Genomic DNA, 22,332 nt, shown 5'->3' with positions numbered 1-22,332 from the left:
AAAGGTACCAGGATTATAATTTAATACGCCAGACGCGCGTTTTGTCTACATTAGACTCATCAGTGACGCTCAGATCAAAATAGTTATAAAGCCAAACAAGTACAAAGTTGAAGAGCATTGAGGACCCAAAATTCCAAAAGGTTGTGCCAAATACGGCTAAGGTCATCTATTCCTGGGATAAGAAAATCCTTTTCAGTGTTTTTTGAAATATTCAAAGTTTTGTAACAGGAAATTTATAAAAATGACTATTTAATTGATATTCATGTCAACACCGAAGTGCTGACTACTGGGCTGGTGATACCCTCGGGGACGAAACGTCCACCAGCAGTGGCATCGACCCAGTGGTGTAAATAGTTATCAAAGTTACTAGGATTATAATCTAATACGACAAACGCGCGTTTCGTCTACATAAAACCACGACTTATTCGGTATGTGCCTGTCCCAAGTCAGGATCCTGTAATTCTGTGGTTGTCGTTTGTTGCTGTATATCATATTTGTTTTTCGTTCATTAATTTGTTCATCAATCATGCCGTTAGGTTTCTCGTTTGAATTGTTTTACATTTGTCATTTCGGGACCTTTTACAGCTGACTATGTGGTATGGGTTTTCAGTTATTGTTCAATGCCATACGATGACCCACAGTTGTTAATTTCTGTGTCATTTGGTCTCTTTTGAAGATTTGTCCCTTCGAAACCATACCACGTCTTCTTATTTTTATAGTTTTATAGAAACCATAAGTCTGAATTGCAAAGGTTATATTGTTATTGTTATCTACTCAGTATTATATTAGAAATGAAATGTCAAAGATAGACGACTAGATTAGAAAGACAATGCTTTTCTACATATATATTTATATATCATGTTAAAAAATTAAGATCAAATAAACAATACAAAAATAATTAAGATTTTGGAAAACAAAATATTTTCCTAATCGGTATAAGTTGCATAATGTTAAGATTTGTGTATCAATTCTAAAAGGTATGCAAATTCAAACAAAATTACAAAATATAAACTTTAGTTTTTTAATAGTCATACCAGTGTTCTATTAACAAAAGCATGAACAATTTGGGTGGAGAATTTTACTACATTGAGATAAATATCAATACGTCTCACCTTTAGAAAATATATACAAGAACAAGCAGAACAAGAATAAAAACTGCAGACATGAACTTGAATTGTTTAATATAACATATCTTAATTGCAAAATATAGCAGAGTTAATGAAAGGCAAAACTTAAAACTTTTAGCATCTTTCCTCCAGAAAAAAATCATAGTAGGCCACACCAATGGGAAACAAGGTGGCAAGAATCGACATTCAAACACTGACAAGCGGAACTTTTAAATGTTTCGCACGTTTTCCTTAAGGTTGCAAGTACAGAAGACGTCTTTCTGGTCAATGGGTATAATTAAACAAATTGAAATACAAACTTTTTCAGTGTAAAAATGTTTTAGCCGTGAAAAGACAGAATTTTAACAAAATGACGTGTTTTGAGACAATTGAACAGGCAAAGCGGTCAGACAGCATCATGATAGACTCTAAACGCATGATTGAGCACACATTTATAACTCTTAAAATACCAACTGGTCAATTAAAATGTCCCAATTGTATTGTCGTTATTAATATCTGGTTATTCTCCTTCCTGATGTTTTACACAGAGTTCCAAGAAGAACGATAACGGAAGAGAAAGAAAAAAAACATGTACCCATTTCTACGCGAAAGTATGAAAAAATTAAACAAGTTTGCAGTCATTGGTTTGTTGAGTTTTCTATTAATGGATGTTAATGTTGTTATTGAGGACTTCATCCTCATATTACTCTATCCAGTCAATTATTGTTACACTTTTGGTATTAATATATTTCAAGTTTGTTTATAAATGGTAGATTAAATAATTTATATATAACACTAAGTTCTTTAAAATGGCGACAGAAGATAACAGCATCATTTATAATGTATAGAAGGCCCCAGACCACAATTAATGACCCCGCGTTTTGTTGTCCCGTATATAGTTCCTTGTTATTATAGTGTCTTTTTTCTTTATTTTTGTTCTCCGTCTTCCTGATTCATTTCTTAGTTTTTATAGGGTTGAAATGAAAGAAGAGAGTTGAAATAAATTTTAAGATGCATTATTTTAACTATTCAGTAGTGGGAATGAGTGATTAGGACAGTTGCAAAAGGTAACATTTATAGTTTTCGGAACATCTCTTGACTTGTCCATACCAGTATGGATGTGTTTTGGCTAATTTAATGACCTGAACTGAAGGGATTTTCCTAAAGGTTGGATATAATGTGAGACATGTACTGTACATTACACATACCAAAAATATTGCAAATTCAAAGGGTAATTTTTTTTAATGTAAAAAAACGTTATAAAGAAATGATAGGAATTTTAATTGTGGTCTGTGGCCAGATAGACTGACAAGGCCATGGCAAAAAAACAAAAACAAAAAAAGAATCATAATTTATTCGTCGAAACGAGACCTAGAAATCGTTTGAAAAACAAATAATTACGAGAAGACATACAACGGTGTACATCAAAACGCATAACCAACAGAAAACCTGGTTTGATCTCAGATTTCCCAGCATGGTCAAGATGTAAAAACAGAGTTATGTTCTACACAAACGGATTTGTCACAGCTTTTTGGAAGCTTTGGCTGTCAATGATTTTAGTTTGTAACCCGGATTTGTTTTCTCTCAATCGATTTATGACTTTTGAACAGCGGTATACTACTGTTGCCTTTAAAGTTAAGTTTATATCCATTTGAACGTCGAACTGTTGTTATTTAATCACCACACGCATCACTAGCTCTCGAATCAAAACTGATATTCGGAAAAATCAAACCCAAATTTGAAGACTATTGAAAACAAAAATCACAAACAATTACGTCCAATCTGACTTATGCTATCTCAATTTATTGTTGCTAATAATTCAAAATTGTATTAACAATAAATCTAAGAAGTTCTAAAACGTCATTTATATGTTTTGGAGTTTAGTATGACGTCCATTTTCACTGAACTAGTACACAATTTTATTTAGGGGCCAGCTGAGGACCACCTCCGGGTGCGGGATTTTCTCGCTGCGTTGAAGACCCATTGGTGGCCTTCGGCTGTTGTCTACTCTTTTGTCGGGTTGTTGTCTCTTTGACATATTCCCCATTTCCATTCTCAATTGTTACAATGTTGCGTATTTGATTAGAAATATTAATGTCCGAAATCATAGTTCGTTTTTATTTTCGACGTCAAACTCCCACAAGCATTGCAGGAATTTCTCCAAAAGGTAGTGTAAACATGACATCAACATAATTAGCTCGAAAGTCAGATCGGGTAAATTATTCTCCCCTTTTTCATTCTTTTAACTGATTGAAGCCCTAGTATTTTAAGTTTCTATTTTTTTTTAATTTCTTGGAACAAGTATTTGTACTGGCTTTCGTGATACATACAAATTCATGAAAAATAACCATACATATATATCTTTTTTGCCAGAAATGTAAAAGATCACCTTTTTGTTTTCGTTGAACATGAATCACACAATTCTCCAAATGAAATACTAAAAAATATATAAAAGTTAAGATGGGTAGAAAAGCGTCTAAAACATATACTTTCTGAGAAAAGGAACATGTAATCTACTTTTGGGTACGTATAAACAATGTTGTTGTTTTTTATAGTCCAATAGCACCCTTATATTCAAAATATGTTTTAACAATTCAATATATATTGTTATTTTAGTCAAACTTCAAAACCAAATCCTTGTATCAATGAAAGAATTAAGTAAAGGTTTTAAGTAATGTATGGTAACAAAATCCTTAACTTAATAATTTACCAGTAATACATAAATTACGTTCATTGAAATCCAGAACTTTACTACAGACAGCGAAGGAGTTGGGATACATAAGATTGTGCGAAGGGATCATCACCGTCCGAGAAACGACCAAAAGAAACAGTAAACATAGCTTAAGACTACGCAACACGAACCACACTAAAACTATTATTTTATAAAATTATTTTTTGATGGCATATAAAAAGCTAGGAATGTATATTAATAGAATAGTAAGAGAGAGAAAATACCAACTGGGCAATAGAAAATGATTGGTCCACTTAAAACGATAACACATAGCAAAAGGACCAAAACAAAATTACCAAACAGTACATATACGACTTACGATTTAGCAACACAAATCACAGAAAAAAAGCGGGGGAACATAGGGCTACGGAATGGTCAACAGTATTTGCACCACATCTGACATCAGTCCAGTAACTTATTTGAAAACATGGTTCATAGTAATTTCATGTGATAATACGCAACAAAATGAAAGCTTTATTTATTTAAAGAACAAAATTGTTAAAACATTACCAGTGCATAAATTTCACCAAGTTTTGTTGTTATATTAATTTAATACAAGCTTATACCGTTACATCTGCAGAGCTTTGTCAGTCCTGGAAAGAAGTAAAGTGCTTTCCTTTCACAAAACTCCAATAATACAATTTCTGCAACAGTTCTTTTCACTATTGAACCACTGTTTTCCCCGTCTGTCATTTCCGGTACAACAGCCTGGATTAGACAGCTATGTGCCTGTTAAAGTCAATGGTAACTTTACAATATACTTGTATGAATTACATAAGTTTATTTCAGATCTGTTTTCTCATTGTCACAAATGCATATTTTTTTTTACTTTCAAAAACAGTCCTGAGAATTCCCGATGAAGGTTGATTTAGGAATGATCTTCCAATAAAATAGATTTAGCACGTAGTACCAGGAGTAATGCATATACTATTTCTTTTCCAAAAGTACCAAAATATTCAAGAATTTTTTTTAAATTATTCAAACCATCTTTAATTATGGTATCAGCTTAAATTGTATTTTTTGGAATTTTGCTCATTGTCTTCTTTCAATTATATATTCTCATTTCTATAGTGAATATTTTGTTGTTGACAGTTTATTGTGAAGTTTCTGATACTTTGAATATTAAGTTACATGTAATCATGATAAAAAAGTTGTCTTTTTATGTATGTATTAGATGTCTGTTTTAATGATAGTGTCTCATAAGTCGTTTTTGGCTGGCATCCTTTTACTAAATGTTACGTTCTTATGACTTTATGTATATATTAAGAACATCCGTTGTTCGACCTGCTAGTCATATGCGTTTTGTTGAAATATACTTTTTCACTTTTTTGTTCCTTTGGAAAATGTTGTTTGTGCTGTATTTAGACCCCTCTACCAAGAAATTTGTTTCGCATGCACACGTATAAAAATTGCGGTTTTTATCCAATGCAAGCATAGGTTTGAACGTTGTTTTCAATTTAGACTTGTTTATATTTTTTCGTTTGGGCTTGTATTATATTTGCCGTCGGGTTTATATGATCCGTATATATATATATATATATACAAGTCTAAATTGAAAACAACGTTCAAACCTTTGCTTGCGTTGGATAAAAACCGCAATTGTTTTACGTGTGCATGCAAAACAAATTTCATGGTAGAGCGGTCTAAATACAGCACAAACAACATTTTCCAAAAGACCAAAAAAGTGAAAAAGTATATTTTAACAAAACGCATTTGACTAGCAAGTCGACCAACTGATGTTCTTAAACCCTGCTGACTGACATTGGCGATTGCCAAATAAATGGATCACCACTGTAACCAAATGGATCTTATTATTAATTTATTACCAAACAGAAAACAATAAGTTTGCGGAAAAGACTGGAATACCGCAAACATGAGGTGCAAAAATTTGTACACCATATCCGGATTTTGACAATTAATGTCTCTTCAGTGATGTTAGGAATCGAAACGGTATTTGGAAGGCCATATAATTTACCTCAATTTAGGATAGACTCTTGAATATTGAAAGAGTCGAAATAGGATGAACGGATCATATAAACCCGAAGGCAAATATAATACAAGCCCAAACGAAAAATTATAAACAAGTCTAAATTGAAAACAACGTTCAAACCTATGCTTGCGTTCAATAAAAACCGCAATTTTTATACGTGTGCATGCAAAACAAATTTCTTGGTAGAGGGGTCTAAATACAGCACAAACAACATTTTCCAAAAGACCAAAAAAGTGAAAAAGTATATTTTAACAAAACGCATTTGACTAGCAGGTCGAACAACTGATGTTCCTAAACCCTGCTGACTGCCATTGGCGATTGCCAAATAAACGGATCACCACTGTAACAAAATGGATCTTATTATTAATTTATTACCAAACAGAAAACAATAAGTTTGCGGAAAAGACTGGAATACCGCAAACATGAGGTGCAAAAATTTGTACACCATATCCGGATTTCGACAATTAATGTCTCTTCAGTGATGTTAGGAATCGAAACGGTCTTTGGAAGGCCATATGATTTACCTCAATTTAGGATAGACTCTTGAATATTGAAAGAGTCGAAATAGGATGAATATATAGATAGATACGGTAATGGATAGTGCCACTTAAATAAAATAAATCTTATCTTATCTTATCTTATCTTACATGTTACCTATACATCGCAATTTTCGCTTACAAGAATATTACTTTCTATTCTGGTACCTTTTGTATCAGCTTCTAAAATTTCAGCCTTCCCATTTTTTGAAGGTATGTTTAATTACGACAACATTAGAGGATTCAAAAAGATCTCTTAACATGCAGAAAGTAAAAAATTGAAAACAACACGTTTAATAATTTCATGCGTCCGAACTGAGCGTTGTCAGATCAATGTAAAGATCTGTATTTTAATCAGATTGTAAATAAACTCTTCATAAATACTGTATAGGTGTAAAAAAGAGTAGGTAAAACCAAATAAAATATAATTTTTTATGAAACAAAGATAAAGCTATCAACAAATCTATACATCTATACATCTAAATGAGACGAATGAAAATAAAATAAAAAACTTTTCATTTCAATTTGCTGCAATTAAAATGTCTGCAGAATTGTACCAGAATAAAAAGAAGAAAAGAGATAATGGCTATTTTATAATATGTCTTTCTATGTTGTGATGTTACACTATTGTATCAGGTAAGGGTGAAGGTTGGTACCTATTAAAACATTTAAACCCGCTGCATTTGTTTGCACCTGTCCTAAGTCAGGAACCTGATGGTCAGTGGTTTTCGTTTGTTGATGTGGTTTATAAGTGTTTCTCGTTTCTCGTTTTATATAGATTAGACTGTTGGTTTTCCCGTTTGAATGGTTTTACACTTGTCATTTTTTGGGGCCCTTTATAGCTTGCTGTTCGGTGTGAACCAAGGCTCCGTGTTGAAGACCGTACCTTGACCTATAATGGTTTACTTTTACAAATAGTGACTTGGATGGAGAGTTGTCTCATTGGCACTCATACCACATCTTCTTATATCTATTCATGCAAATAGTAATTCATGACAAAAATATTCCCACACATACTAAGAAAAACAAAAGAAAAAACTACTGTTTTTCATCTCGAAATATTGCTTATTAACAGTAAGCAAGGAACTTATTTCTTGAAAACCCTTTACTATGTAAACTAAAGACAAGAAGTTGTAAAGTCAACATATGAAACGCATGAGAACATAAGAACAGAAAGCTAAATGGATTTACTTCATTCTAGTATAACATATTAAACGCATGAGAACATAAGAACAGAAAGCTAAATGGGTTTATTTCATTCTAGTATAACATATTAAACGCATGAGAACATAAGAACAGAAAGCTAAATGGATTTACCTCATTCTAGTATATAATTGTGTCAATGAGAAATAGTAGTTTGGGAAAAACAAATGATATATTTCTAAATTTACATCTACTAAGGTGTCAATTTTTCAAAACTATAAATTTAATTCCTCCATTAAAAAAGTATTTCTTCATGGAAATTTTTTTGTTTGTTCACTTTTTTATGAGAACTGTATCGGTGTCTAATGGGTTCACCTCTAGGCATATCAAACGTATCATGTATTACATGTCAATAGTATAGCAAAGATGGTTATGTTTGTGATCAAGTAGGTACATATGTAACATGATGAGTAATGATCGGATGTACGAACATGTCCTGCTAGTTTCCATCACCATTTTGGTTGCTTGCAGTATGCGGTTATGTAGCCAGTTACGAAGCAAAGCGGGACAGGTTGAGGTTTTATTTTCAAGAACAGAAAGCTTATTATATAATTAATAAAGTCATTTACTCATTCCAGAAACTTATAATATGGTTTAGCACTACTTAAAAGAATTAGAAAGTAATTACAATAGTTTGTTCTACTTTTAAACCAAATTTTACAACCATCATCAAAATAAGTATCATAGAAATAACAAACAAACAAATAACTTATTGCATTACTTAAAGACAAACTTCAGAAGAAAAATATGATATTTTATGCAGTATTAGCATATTTCAATAGTCACCTCTTTTAATAGATCCATAAAAGATTTTTGATAGGCAAAGTTCTTGAAGGCATGTATGAGTGCCTGAATAAAGTATGATCCTACCATATTATCTCCAATCATCCATGGACCTTTTTATGAAAAGTAGTTGTAAAAATATATTTTCTGATTATTAAATATTGCAGAACCTGCACGTGATCGTTCGCTTTTTTGTTAAATCGCCAAAAAATGTACCTGTTCAAATATCAATTTCTTCAAGATTAAATCGAGCGTCACTGATCAGTCTTGTATATGAAACACTGGTGTACATAATTTTAAGCCTGGTGTTTGTGATGTTTTATTAACATCCTTCAAATTGTTCAAAATAAAGAGGTATATGAGGAATTGAAACTCAAGTTTATATGTCCAATTTCTATAAAAATAAGAAATAAAATTTGTGATAAAGGTACGTTTGACATAATATAAAACAGCTAATTCCTGTCCTACTCCTCGATCACTGCTTCAGTAAAACAAATAGTTGCAAATAATAAGATCAAAATGGTGAAGAAAAACTTTTATGAACATATGTATATAAGTGAAAAATACTTTTAAAAGTGGAACTTTGATGTTGATGTGTCAGTGAGCAATGTCAAAATTGAAATGCATCGTCTATTTAAATTCATATAAGTGATGTCTTTGATATTTTTGGGTAGACATTTCAAAATTTCAAAATAGACTCTATTTTCTACCTACCAGTGAGTCTGTTTAAGTCAGAAGAAATAAAATAGATTTTCTTTTTACACCAACATAGTAATTTATAATAAAAACATTACTTTACCCTCTGCTATACGTGTTTAAGAAACATTCTGAAATAAAAACAGCACGACTTTTTTTTTAACTTAACATTTTCAATATATCCGTGTTAATCATAATCTCATACAAAAAAATAAACCACTATATTCGATCAGTATAGAGTTTAACAATTAATCACATTAATTGTTAGGGAGTCGTACAAAGAGTTCCTAAAACTGATGTAAGTAACAATTAAATGCATTCATTATATTTTCAAGTCATTGAAGACGACGTGTCATATCATATGTATAACGGGATTACATTCATTCAGAGATGAAATTGAATTGAAACATAGTCAGGTCAAAATATAAATACATGTTTAGCTCGACTGCTTCCTGTGATTAAATTGGAAACGGATACATGGGAAACCATTTGATGTCCTTAATATATATTCCCAAATTCAATATTACCTATTCTTGAATAACTTGATACCACAAATATATCGTCTGTGTTTGATTTCTTCTCCATTATGATGCCCTTTGGTGTAGAGTTGGTTTTATCAAAATATTCTTTTTCCTCTCAAATCAAATGTGATAAGCTGTATAGATATCTGTCCAATAAAAGGACTTTGCAATAATAGCGTTCTATAAACTTATCTACATTAAATGACATTACATCCTATTGTATTCTATGTATTTTGTAATAATAATCCTAGAAGAAATGAGACATATGTCAATGAAGTACTTATTCGAAACTAAATAAAACACATGTATCAGTATAAAAAAATAAGGAGATGTGGTATGATTGCCAATTAGACAACTATTGACCAAAGTTCAAATGAATTGGATGTAACCAATTATAGGCAACCGTACGGCCTTCAACAATTACACAAATCCATACTGTATAGTCGGCTATAAAAGGCCCTGACATGAAAGATATGAAAAAATTCAATTGAGAAAACTAACAGCATAATTTATACCAAAGAATTTAAAAAAACAAATATGACAGACATGAACCAACAACTACTAAACAATAGGCTTCTGACAAAAGGTTTCGTCACTGTGTTTTTTTCGTTGTGCATGTGTCTAAGCTTACTAGCGATATTAGCGTATTATATCTTTAGGTATAATAATAGTTGTTTTATTAACGAGGTTACCTATTGTGTTCTATTTCGTACATGTACTGTGACATTTTGACAGTACCTGGATTCGCAATGGGGTGTGCATACATAGAAAGAGACGCCTACCATGATGACCCACGCGGTTTCACTCCTCTTGTAATTCATGCGAATCCGTCATATTTTTTTTAGTTTGTCTTGCACGTTTTGAATGGATTTCTGAAATTTGAATATCTTTAAATTGCTTGTACCCCTTATTTAATATGAATGGTTTTCATCTAATTACACATACATGAGAATTGATTTGGACGCCAATTATCATACATATTATAGGTTCAAAATGATTGTCTGATTACGAGTATCATTACACGACATATCGATTTAAAGACTACGTAAATAAATTCCATAAACAGCATTGGTTTTTTTTGGATGAATCAACATCGACATTTGTCATCGACTGTCATACAAGTGAGAAGTTTAGCTATCTATAAAACTAGGTTCAATCCACCATTTTCTACATAAGAAAATGCCTGTACCAAGTCAGGAATATGACAGTTGTTATCCATTCGTTTGATGTGTTTGAACTTTTGATTTTGCCATTTGATTGGGGACTTTTCTTTTTGAATTTTCCTAGGAGTTCAGTATTTTTGTGATTTTACTTTTTGTTAATTACTAGATATGTGTATGAATAAATGGAGTATAACAACGAACATACCGTTAAAATTGTAAGTATGGACAATAATAATTTTCGGTTTCCCTTCAAAACCTTGACAGCCTTTTATGATTTCTAAAATTTCATCCTTTGGAACAACTTCTCCATCTATGTCATAAATCATTGTTGTCTGAGGGTCAATTTTACTTGACAAGAAAACTACGATAAGGCTATCATACTTATATATATAGAAGACGAATCCTTGTCTATATCATTTAATTTTTGTTTCAATATCTCCTTGATTTCCTGCAACGAAAAATTACATCAAATTATTTCATACCAATCTTGTTGATTTGAATTGACGACTTGGAATAATCTGAAATAGATTTTTATATTTACAAAACATATTATTATATTTTATAAATGATACCGTGTAAATTAAGTTATGTCAGTCTCTCGGTAATTTTTTTTAATAAGTTCCTCTCTGTATATTAGGCACTGTTCAGGCATTTGGCCTGTTATCGGTAAAAATACTTTGTTTCTTTAAAATATCACAAAGGCAATTTACTTCTGTAGCCCAATTAATGCTTATGAATTTGAAATCTGACAGATCAGTGCTGAAATAACAGTATTGAGTAAAATCACAATATGTTCTGCCTATGTGTTGAACAATAATCATGAATGGGAAAGTGTAATAAAGACTATTGGGGTGAATATGGTGGCTTGAACATGATTTCTTTTGTTTTAAATAAACAAAAACATTTTTAAAGTCTAAAACTGTCAAATTAACTTCTACCAAATGAACTGTTTACTTTATAACATACAACATGTACAAGAATTACATAGAAGACAATCATAAATGCATTAGTCGTTGAACACTATCAGCATATCGTTAGTATCTAGGTGCTTTACACTACCTAATTAAGAATCAAGATTACCTCCCTTGACTGTCGGTGGCCATACGACCCAAAATTGTTATAATTATAAATACACAAACAAGTACATGAAGTATGTGCAATAAAATAAAAACACATTTTCTAGGTCTTTGATATAATGTTATAAAAAAATATATAAATAGTCGTTTTACTATTAAAAGATTTGTTTTTCTTGTGGGCATAATCAGTCAACGAAATAGTTCTTCCTTGAGGATCATTTTTTCTCTTTTGACATTGTTTTTTTACAATAAAAAATAACGCAGACCACAACCAATATTCAAAAAAAATATGAAAATTATAAGAAATAAAGAATATGTGGTATCCATATGACACAAAATCAGTCCAGGCACAGCAAAATAAATCAAAATCAAGGGAAAAACGTTCTTATTGCTGTTCTTTATCCCACAGTCACAGGCAGGCCTTCAGCACGGAGCAAAATAATTCTCTTCAAATTTAAAACGGCCTCTCGCACTGGTTTGAGCGAAATTACATCACAACTGTTAATTGAAGAACAAAACCGTGTGGTAATATCAATCAAAGAAATCTGGCAAAGGAATCAAACATTCACTCTCATAATTAAGCCTGACAATCACACTGAATCGTGCAAAAACAATACAAACATTTAGACAACCACAGGGCACATCAAGATAAACATAAGATATTTTACAGGAAAACACGTATGCATAGGGCAAATGATTTGGACCTTTGTCAGATGTAACACCACCAACTCGTGCCTGGCAAAATGAACAAACCGGAAAGTAGTAAATATTTTAAACAAAAAAGTTCTTGCGCATAGGGGTAAATATAAAACTGTTAAGAATATATATTGGTAATTTAGATATCAAATTGAAAGGTGAAGGAATGGTGATCCTTGTAGAACACCTTTTGATTGATGATTTGGAATAATACAAAACTGTATGGATGAAATCTTAAAAAGTAGGGCATACATTGGCTGTTTCCCAGATATGAACATGATGGAGTACCGTTTGGTATATCTAAAGTTCTGGTAACAAGTACTGTCTTATGTGCAAATAACGGCACATTGACCCCGCCCCAAATAAATGCCTGAGATGGAAATAACTTAACATAAAAAGCAATGGGACCAAGAATATGTGATGTATGTCTTATTTAAATTTTAATACACAAACTTCCCTTCATTGAAAGAATGATGTAGCACACATAAGAGAAGCTATCTCAAGAACAAATATACCTTAACTTAAAATACTTCCATGGAACCGACTCGTTTTTCTTGATTTATCATAAGGAACACTCAAAGCAGATTAATTGAGAGCCAAGGATGTATACAGGTAGTGGTTTTGTACCATCTAAATAAGGGTCAGTTTAAAAGTTGCATGCATATGGACCAAAATGTAGCCGAATCTTTGTCTTACAAGACAATCAGTTATCATCTATTCTTTCAGAGTATTTTTACAACAAATTTGAAACAATCAATCTTCTATTTTCAGATTATTATTTCAATATTTCTCTTTTACTGATGTATGTAACAACAATGAAAAACAAGTTTATTATATAATTGTTTGTCTACATGTTAGCCAATGCCCCTTTCAATCACACATTACCTCTTCTGTTTTCCCAAAGTGTTTACCGTCTGTTGTATCATATCCCATGAATTTAAAAAGTTGAAATACATTGACCAGATCAAAGTCTGAATTCCGAAGATAATCTGCATATCTTTGTGCCTTCTTTTCCTCGTTTTGGGTTTTTGTGCATAGTGGTTTCACTTGAACGTTTGATATGAGAATAAATTTTCCTCGGTTAACACTCTTCATTGGGTACACCTAAAAGACAATGGAAATGATGCAATTATTTGCTAAACTTGGTAATGGTACCTTGAAAAAGTACGAATATACATATATTTAAAACATTGCTGTGACGTCATTCTATTGTTGTACCCGTTCTTTGTTTCAATGATTGGGCTATCATTTGCCTGTAAGAAAAAAGTAGAATCACAAAAATACTGAACACCGAGGAAAATTCAAAAGGGAAGTCCCTAATCAAATGGCAAAATCAAAAGCTCTAACACACCAAACGAATGGATAACAACTGTCATATTCCTGACTTGGTACAGGCATTTTCTTATGTAGAAAATGGTGGATTAAACCTGGTTTTATAGCTAGCTAAACCTCTCCCTTGTATGACAGTCGCATCAGATTCCAAGAAACCATTATGTTCCCTTTAAATGTCCAATATTTTTAAGAATAACCCTCTTCTTCTTGAAAATATTGGACAGTTGAAGGTAGCATAATTGATTCTTACAGTTAAATGATAATTCAAGAACTGAAAAAAATCAATCAAATCACACAACCTTTTTTCAAAAGAAAAAAATAATACAACCAAAGAACAAATGACAATGACACAAAAATATTTGATTAAAGTCACCATTCAATACAATTATTTTGTCACTCATCAAGACGGTTTCTTGAGAAAAAAAACTTTCAAATTGATTTTAACACTGCCAATATTTATTTCACAGCCATTTTCCTCATTATCGGGTTGTCTCCTTATCATCAGTTTGTTTGATATACTCGTTTTACGTTTTGTGTTTGTTGCTTTTATGTATTTCTTTTTGCGAAAGATTTATCCTCGTCCGTCTATGGATATACAATTCGACCTCTGATTTTGTTCTCATTCTTCCTAACATCATTTTCAGCTACAATTAAAATGAAAAATTAAATAATACTTCTAACGCTTGATAAATCATGCCGCAATACAAGGACCTCAAGTAAAATAATTTTATTATCAAAATCAAGAGAAAATCATTCATAAGAAGCAAATGTTTTAAAACGTGTCGGTGTTCCTTGGTCAAAATAGCTGATCACGAATTTTATTAACAACCTAAACTTCACCCTGTGTGCAAAGTGCAAATCGAGAACTTGTTTCATGAACTACGGGACTACAATAGTTATTATTATAAATTTCAGGTGTCGGCGTTGATTTAAAAGGGTATTTTTTTGAAATTTGATATTATTGCCTGTATAGGAATATATTGCAAATCTTCGCTTCTCAACGACAATGAATATGGGAAGCAGGATAAAGAAACACGTTACCGCAGGTTAAACTATCAAACAAGTCTGTCATGTGTCTGATTTGCACTTTGTTCGTACTGATGTACTTTGTTTATTTGCGTCTTTGGGTATTATATATTGTATTCTTTGGCGTTTTGTTTATTTAGTCAACTCTTTTATTGTATCTTTCTAGTCTAAATAAAACATTAAATTTGGAATAGAAATAGATGATGATGTCATATTTTGCGTCAATTGGAGTAGTCTCCGTTTAGACGTCATTCTGTTAATACCAGAATTTTGAATTGGACGTCCATTGGAGGAAACAAATTGTGGATACCGATTTGAGAATGTGGCGTTTTAGTATGTTATATACCTTTGAATCTTTTTTTATGCATAACTCAACTGTAGATTGTATGGACAGATTGACATTTGTTCAAGCAACTCATAAAGGAAGCTTCAATTCCTATGCATATTGATACTGAACCAGCATGACAATGAACATTTAAAGTACCGCTTTGATATGATATTTGTTTTCCAGTCGTTATCTTGGTTGATATAGTCGAGCGCTTGGTTTTGTCATTTTTTATTTACTTCAATCTTTTTTTTTTTTTGTAAGTATTTATAGTACTTGAACACATTTTTGATGAAAGAGGGACGAAAGATACCAGAGGGACAGTCAAACTCATAGATCGAAAACAAACTGACAACGCCATGGCCAAAAATAAAAAGACAAACAGAAAAATAATAGTACAGATGACACAACATAGAAAACTAAAGCCTAAGCAACACGAACCCCACCAAAAACTGGGGGTGATCTCAGGTGCTCCGGAAGGGTAAGCAGATCCTGCTCCACATGTGGCACCCGTCGTGTTGCTTATGTTATTACAAATCCGGTAAAAATAGTCTAATTCGGTAAGTCACATTCGTGAAAAGGGAAGGGTATTGTAGTTACGACATAAGGAACATATCCGATATCATCTGTGAAACGGTTATTCCATAACGGTCCATGTAGGGACAGTAAGGATTTACAGCACATAATCTGGCGAGCTTAATATACATTTTGTAAAATAAATTATTGACATATATAAGAAAACAATAGTTTTGATATATTTGAATGATTTGCTGTATATAAAAGCACGCTTACTTTTGTTAAAGATTATAAAAACTATGTATCATAACTCATTGGAGCTGATATAACAATATTTTTGTCGAAAGTGATTGACCGGTATATTGCACATACACATAACAACCACTATATTATGATCATGTTAATAAATCTCAGCTTGGTTACTGTCAAAATTTACTAATAACGGTTATGAAAAAAATGCAATAAAGGAAGTATAATGTATAAGTTCAATTATTTAAAATAATACAGATTGAATAAAATTGAGAATGGAAATGGGGAATGTGTCAAAGAGACAACAACCCGACCATTGAGCAGACAACAGCCGAAGGCCACCAATGGGTCGTCAATGCAGCGAGAAACTCCCGCACCCGGAGGCGTCCTTCAGCTGGCCCCTAAACAAATATGTATACTAGTTCAGTGATAATGGACGTCATACTAAACTCCAAATTATACTCAAGAAACTAAAATTAAAGATGGTACAAGACTAACAAAGGCCAGAGGCTCCTGACTTGGGACAGGTGCAAAAATGCGGCGGGGATAAACATGTTTTTTGAGATCTCAACCCTCCCCCTATACCTCTAGCCAATGTAGAAAAAACAAACGTACAACAGTACGCACAGTAAAACTCAGTTTAAGAGAAGTCCGAGTCCGATGTCAGAATAGGAAACAAAAGAAAATAAACAAAATGACAATAATACATGAATAACAACAGACTACTAGCAGCTACTGACATGCCAGCTCCAGACCTCAATTAAACTGATTGAAAGATTATGTCTTCATCATATGAATATCAGGCACAATCCCTCCTGTTAGGGGTTTAGTATTATACCGTCATAAAATATATGAGAAGAACATAACCCGTGTCATGCCAACAACTGGTTTTAGAATAAATATGTTTAATTCCGATGCAAAGACCCTATAAGTGAATCAATATTAAAGCCAAAATATGCAGTTTTCAATGACCTGACAACAGTATCGTAACTATATCCCTTCTTAATAAGTCTGTTTAAAGGTTTTGTTAGCTTTTGAGGTGAATACTGACATTTTTGTGCTTTGTAAAGAATATTACCATAAAAGATTTGATGTGAAATACCCGAACGTATAAGATGTCTGCATGTTGAGTTATATTTACGAATGATGTCCTTATACCGATGATAAAATTTAGTAAATGTTTTGACTAGTTTATGATATCGAAAACCCTGGTGTAATAATTTTTCAGTAATATATAAATTTATCTCGCTAAAATCTAATACGTTGTTACATACACGAGTGAATCGTACAAGTTGAGATATATAAACACCATAAGATGGTGACAAGGGAACATCACCATCTAAAAATGGATATGTTTTTTTTTAAATTTTTGTATTAAGCTCCCCGTTCAAGATATAGTTATCAAGATCGAGGAAAGGACAGTGGTCATTGTTAGTATTAGCTTTATTTAAAGTAAGTTCAACAGGATAAATTTCTTTAGTATACATACTGAAGTTGTCATTATTGAGAGCCAATATATCATCCAAATATCTAAAAGTATTGTTAAATTTTTGTATCAGATGTTGTTTCGATAGGTCTTTGCTGGTTTTAGTCATAAAGCCTTTATCATGTTTAACATATTGATTGTTTGTTGGTTGCTCAATGTCTAGTTTCAAGTAGTTCATGCATGTTCAGAGCGAGAACGTATTAACAAAAAAAACAGGTAGGTTCACTAACAGAAGCAGTCCGTGATGAATGGCGGGATAATATGGACTGCCATTAGTATAAGAGGGTATATTGGATAATGACAGCAATTTTGCATTCATCAGGCCACCTACCGACCCTTCAAAGAGTTTTGGAATGGTTCTTAACCTGTAGAGAGCGTGACACTCTCACTTCATGAGGCTGGAATTTAATATCCCCATTCTGAGCTGGCGTGGCTGTGTACTTGTACATTCCGCACAGCAAAACGGATGCCCTACTTTGGCAAGGGCTTTACTGCCGGTCGGAAGAAAACCTTAGTGATCATATGTCTATTCTCATGCCACCCTTGGAGGGAAAAAAAATAACAAAAATATCAAACTACATGGCAAATTCAAAAAGGGAAGTCCATCAAACCTGACAAAATAAAACGTTATCAACGAATGGAACGAATGGAAAAGAACTGTCATATTTCTGAAAGAGGGACGAAAGATACCAGAGGGACAGTCAAACTCATAGATCGAAAACAAACTGACAACGTCATGGCCAAAAATAAAAAGACAAGCAGACAAATAATAGTACAGATGACACAACATAGAAAACTAAAGACTAAGCAACACGAACCCCACCAAAAACTGGGGGTGATCTCAGGTGCTCCGGAATGGTAAGCAGATCCTGCTCCACATGTGGCACCCGTCGTGTTGCTTATGTTATTACAAATCCGGTAAATAGTCTAATTCGGTAAGTCACATCCGTGAAAAGGGAAGGGTATTGTAGTTACGACATAAAGAACATATCCGATATCATCTGTGAAACGGTTATTCCATAACGGTCAACCAACTCGTGATGGCGTCCGTAAAATTTACGAAGGGATGACTTCAACTTCACCATTTAGAACTCTTGGTTTAATAGCTTCCTTGTGAGCAGCAATCCTCTATTAAGGAAATCATGATAGGAAACACAAGCCCGGGAATATCGTATCAATTGGGAGATATATACTCCGTATGCAGGCGCTGCTGGTATGTTGCTACATAGAAATGGAAAGTTCACAATTGGGAAGCTGAAATCATCTCTTTTGTCGTAAAGTTTTGTTTTCAACCGACCCTCATTGTCAATTTCTAGATGTAAGTCAAGATATGAGGCAGACTTAACTGTATCTGTAGTATCCTTTATCTCTAGTTCGATGGGATAGATTCGTTCAACATAGTCACCAAATTTTGTATTATTTAGTGAGAGAACATCATCAATATAGCGGAACGTAGAGTTAAAGGATATTGCTAACTTCTTATCTCTCTTCCTAAGAAGCTCCTGTATGAAGTCAGCCTCATAATAATAAAGAAACAAGTCGGCAAGAAGAGGGGCACAATTGGTTCCCATTGAGATTCCGACAGTCTGTTGAAAAACACGTCCTCCAAACGTAACAAATATGTTGTCAATCAAGAAATCAAGCATCTTGATAATGTCAGTTTCATAGAATTTTTTGTTTGAATCAGAGTGATTCTTTACAAAGTAGGATTTATCCCTCCCCAAGACAAGATACTTGTATCTACGTTCGCCATTTTTTTTAATGAAACAAAGTAATACCAACTCTTTCAATTTGTCTTTTAGTTTGGAATGGGGAATACTTGTGTAAAGTGTAGAAAAGTCAAATGTTTTAATACTATTGCAAGATGAGAGAGTCTTAGATTGTATGTACTCTTAAAGATCTTTGGAATTTTTTAGTATCCACATCTGATTCACGCCACCTCTAGAATAGGCAGTTTCACAATAACTTTGGAGCCCGGCTTTGATTGCTGATAAAATAGATGTTAATAATTTAGAAAGAGGTTTCGTGGAGCACTTGGAAGACCCAGCAATATACCGTTGTTTGTAAGGACACTTATGTAGTTTAGGTATCCAATACAGTGATGGAAGATCCAGTTCTTCGTCTTTGGTTGAAATTCCAAAGGAACATAGAACAGACCTATGATTATCTAGGATTTCCTCTTTGGTAAGTGTCGTGAGGGTATATGTTGAGTTTCCAAGTGAATTGTCAATACCTAATTCATTTATCAAGCAGTTTATGTAATGATATTTACACACAAAAACGATGTTGTTTGGGGCTTTATCTGCGGGGACAACAACATATTTGTCATGGAGGTAGGACAAGTGTTTTGCAACATTTGGGTCTTTAAAAATTGATGTAGCGTGGGTATTGATATGCCCATTTAGTTTCTTAATTCGGATTTGTATCAACGACCTCACAGCCTTAATCCATTCGGAAAGAGTATCTACGTCTTCTTTCTCGCGTTTAGCCCATTGCCTGGCATAATCCTCGACTGAATCCATCAGTATTTTGAAGTTGTATTTCCAATTGATGGATTTAGGCTCACGATATTTCGGACCTTTGGATAACAAATTTCGCAGGAAAGTGTTATTGACAATGTTGAGGTCTCCGGTAATAACGTGGCCAGCCGGATTATATGTGAATTGGGAACTAGCACAGGTGCAATCAGGAGGTTTAGACTTGAAGTCGTCAATGTTGAGATCCTGCAAAACGTGTTTGTAATTGAAAATTTTAGTTGCAATTGGTTTGGTATAGGTATAAGAAATTATTGGTACAGACTGATCTTTAAAATAAGGAGGTATTTTCGACTGAACTAATTTATGATGAAGGATATTGCCTAAGTTGACGCCATCGAGACCTTTGTTGGCAAAGGAAAGTTTAAGAAAAGATCTTTTCTCTTTTTCATCTTTTCCAATGCGAACTGGTTTGAAAAGTCTGTGACTTGCAATATCCGAAATAATAGCTGTAAGTTTGTATTGGTTTGAATGAGGGTTTGTAACAGTGGTTTCCAAACATAAATTGAACAGAGAATGAAGTTTTGAAAGGGGTAATGAATACAGTTTCGTGCGAATGTGATGAATACCTAACGGCTTTTGTATAAATGGCAGCAAGTCATTAATAGAGACATCATGCAAAGTAGGTGATGTATAATGACGATGACCATGACTGCGTCTACGTCGAGGAGTAGAGTTGAAAATATTCATCACATTCACCGAGCTACAGGAAGGACTAGATAGAATACCTATACCATCAATTTTGTCATTGCAACCATATGGTGTCGCAGTTCCCAATTGTCGAATCCAGTAGTCCTCTTTTTGTCTACGGAGATTCTGACTTGACACATGCCTTTGTCGAAGAAAATAGTGGGTTAAACTTGTTTTTCAAGCTTGCAAAATCTGACAGTTGTTTATAGTTCCACTATATTACAAAAACTGGGTGAGGGTATTCAATAGAAGTGAGAGAAAAAACAACAAACATATATGTATAAAATTAACAGTAGCTAGTAAAACTCGATTCTAGAGGACATGTGTATCGTGCATAGACAAAAGAATATTACTTAATTCTAAATACCTTGTTTTCATACTTCAATGTTTCTAATGCATCGGTATGTGTACTTGGAAATGTTGTTTTCTTTTCCTCAAATTTTCTCCATAAATCTTCAATTTTATCATTCTGAATAAAGAAGAAAAAAATAAAATAGAAATTCACCGAGTTCATCCGTTTGAGTACCACATATATCATCTCTTGGATCACAAGTGAAGGAGGTCATACACTGCTGAAAACACATATTATATTCATATTCGTTATTATGAATATTATATTGTTTTCAGCCGTGTATCACCTTCACTAGTGTTCCAATGGATGGATCTGTCGTAGAGTTGTCACTAGTGTAGACGTACTAATCAAATAATTATTTCTGTGACTGCATCTTACGATCCTTCATGACAGATAATTTAGCTAATCTGCAATCAATTCCATCTTCATGCTTAATATATACTGTACTGTGTGAGAACTCTACATTCTACTGACGAGGAAAGGTAACACTAGGCCGCCGAAAGCTGAATTTTAAATTCAGTCTATGTGGCCGAGTGATCTAGAGCGCTGCACACAGTGCAGGCGGTGTTGTCTCGATATCCCAATAGCATGAGTTCGAATCCCGGCGAGGGAAGAACAAAAAGTTGTAGATTTAACATTGTTGTGCTGGTATTTATATATATAGCTGGTGCTCCTAGAATATTAGCCTCACATGTTAACACACATTCATAATAATCACTGCATTAACTAAAATTAATGGAGATAAAATCTAAATAATAGCTAATTCAACCAATTCGGTAAACAATATTTTTCCTAAATTTCAAATATAAAGTAATTGGTATAACATTGTGGTCAAAATAGTACGTAAATGAACTGAGCATTAATTTAAACATTTTGATAAGGAATTCGTAAAATTTCAAATTGCTATCTACCTGATGCACATCCAGACACCTAAGACCGTACTGTGACCTATAAAGGTTTACTTTTATAAATTTTGACTTGGATGGAGAGTTGTCTCATTTGCACTCATACCACATCTTCTTATATCTACTTAAGACTTAATTAGATGTGAAGTGAGGAAAATAGTTTAAGATGTTTCAGCAGAGTGTCTGCTTTTCTAGACTGTTATTTAGAAAAAGAAAACGTAAGATTTCATTCCCTTGGGTTATCAAAGGTACCATGCTTATAATTTTATACGCCTGACGCACGTTTCGTCTACATAAGACTCATCATCTCCGTTACTATAAGACATCTTCAGAGAGAGAGAGAGAGAGAGAGAGAGAGAGAGAGAGAGAGAGAGAGAGAGATTAGTTTCTCGGAAACTAAAAGGTTCCGTTTTCAA

The 22,332-nt window shown here is 33.1% G+C and overlaps 2 long non-coding RNA genes across 2 annotated transcripts; both read right to left on the bottom strand.

Annotated features, from left to right (window-relative positions):
- Positions 1-8,351: 8,351 nt before the first annotated feature.
- LOC127720659 (uncharacterized) lies at positions 8,352-11,107 on the bottom strand. Its single transcript, XR_007990913.1, has 3 exons — positions 10,935-11,107; positions 9,573-9,680; positions 8,352-8,462 (listed from the first exon to the last, which is right to left on the bottom strand). It is a non-coding gene; the product is annotated as an uncharacterized LOC127720659 (long non-coding RNA).
- Positions 11,108-11,131: 24 nt separating this feature from the next.
- LOC127720662 (uncharacterized) lies at positions 11,132-21,122 on the bottom strand. The gene is made up of 3 exons (XR_007990916.1): positions 21,027-21,122; positions 13,387-13,605; positions 11,132-11,177 (listed from the first exon to the last, which is right to left on the bottom strand). It is a non-coding gene; the product is annotated as an uncharacterized LOC127720662 (long non-coding RNA).
- Between the last annotated feature and the right edge of the window lie 1,210 nt (positions 21,123-22,332).

Source organism: Mytilus californianus, unplaced genomic scaffold (genome assembly GCF_021869535.1).
Source record: "Mytilus californianus isolate M0D057914Y unplaced genomic scaffold, xbMytCali1.0.p SCAF_11, whole genome shotgun sequence".
Taxonomy (NCBI): Eukaryota; Metazoa; Mollusca; class Bivalvia; order Mytilida; family Mytilidae; genus Mytilus; species Mytilus californianus.
Note: the sequence above shows the minus strand (reverse complement) of the source record. Positions and strands in the feature narration are given on the sequence as shown.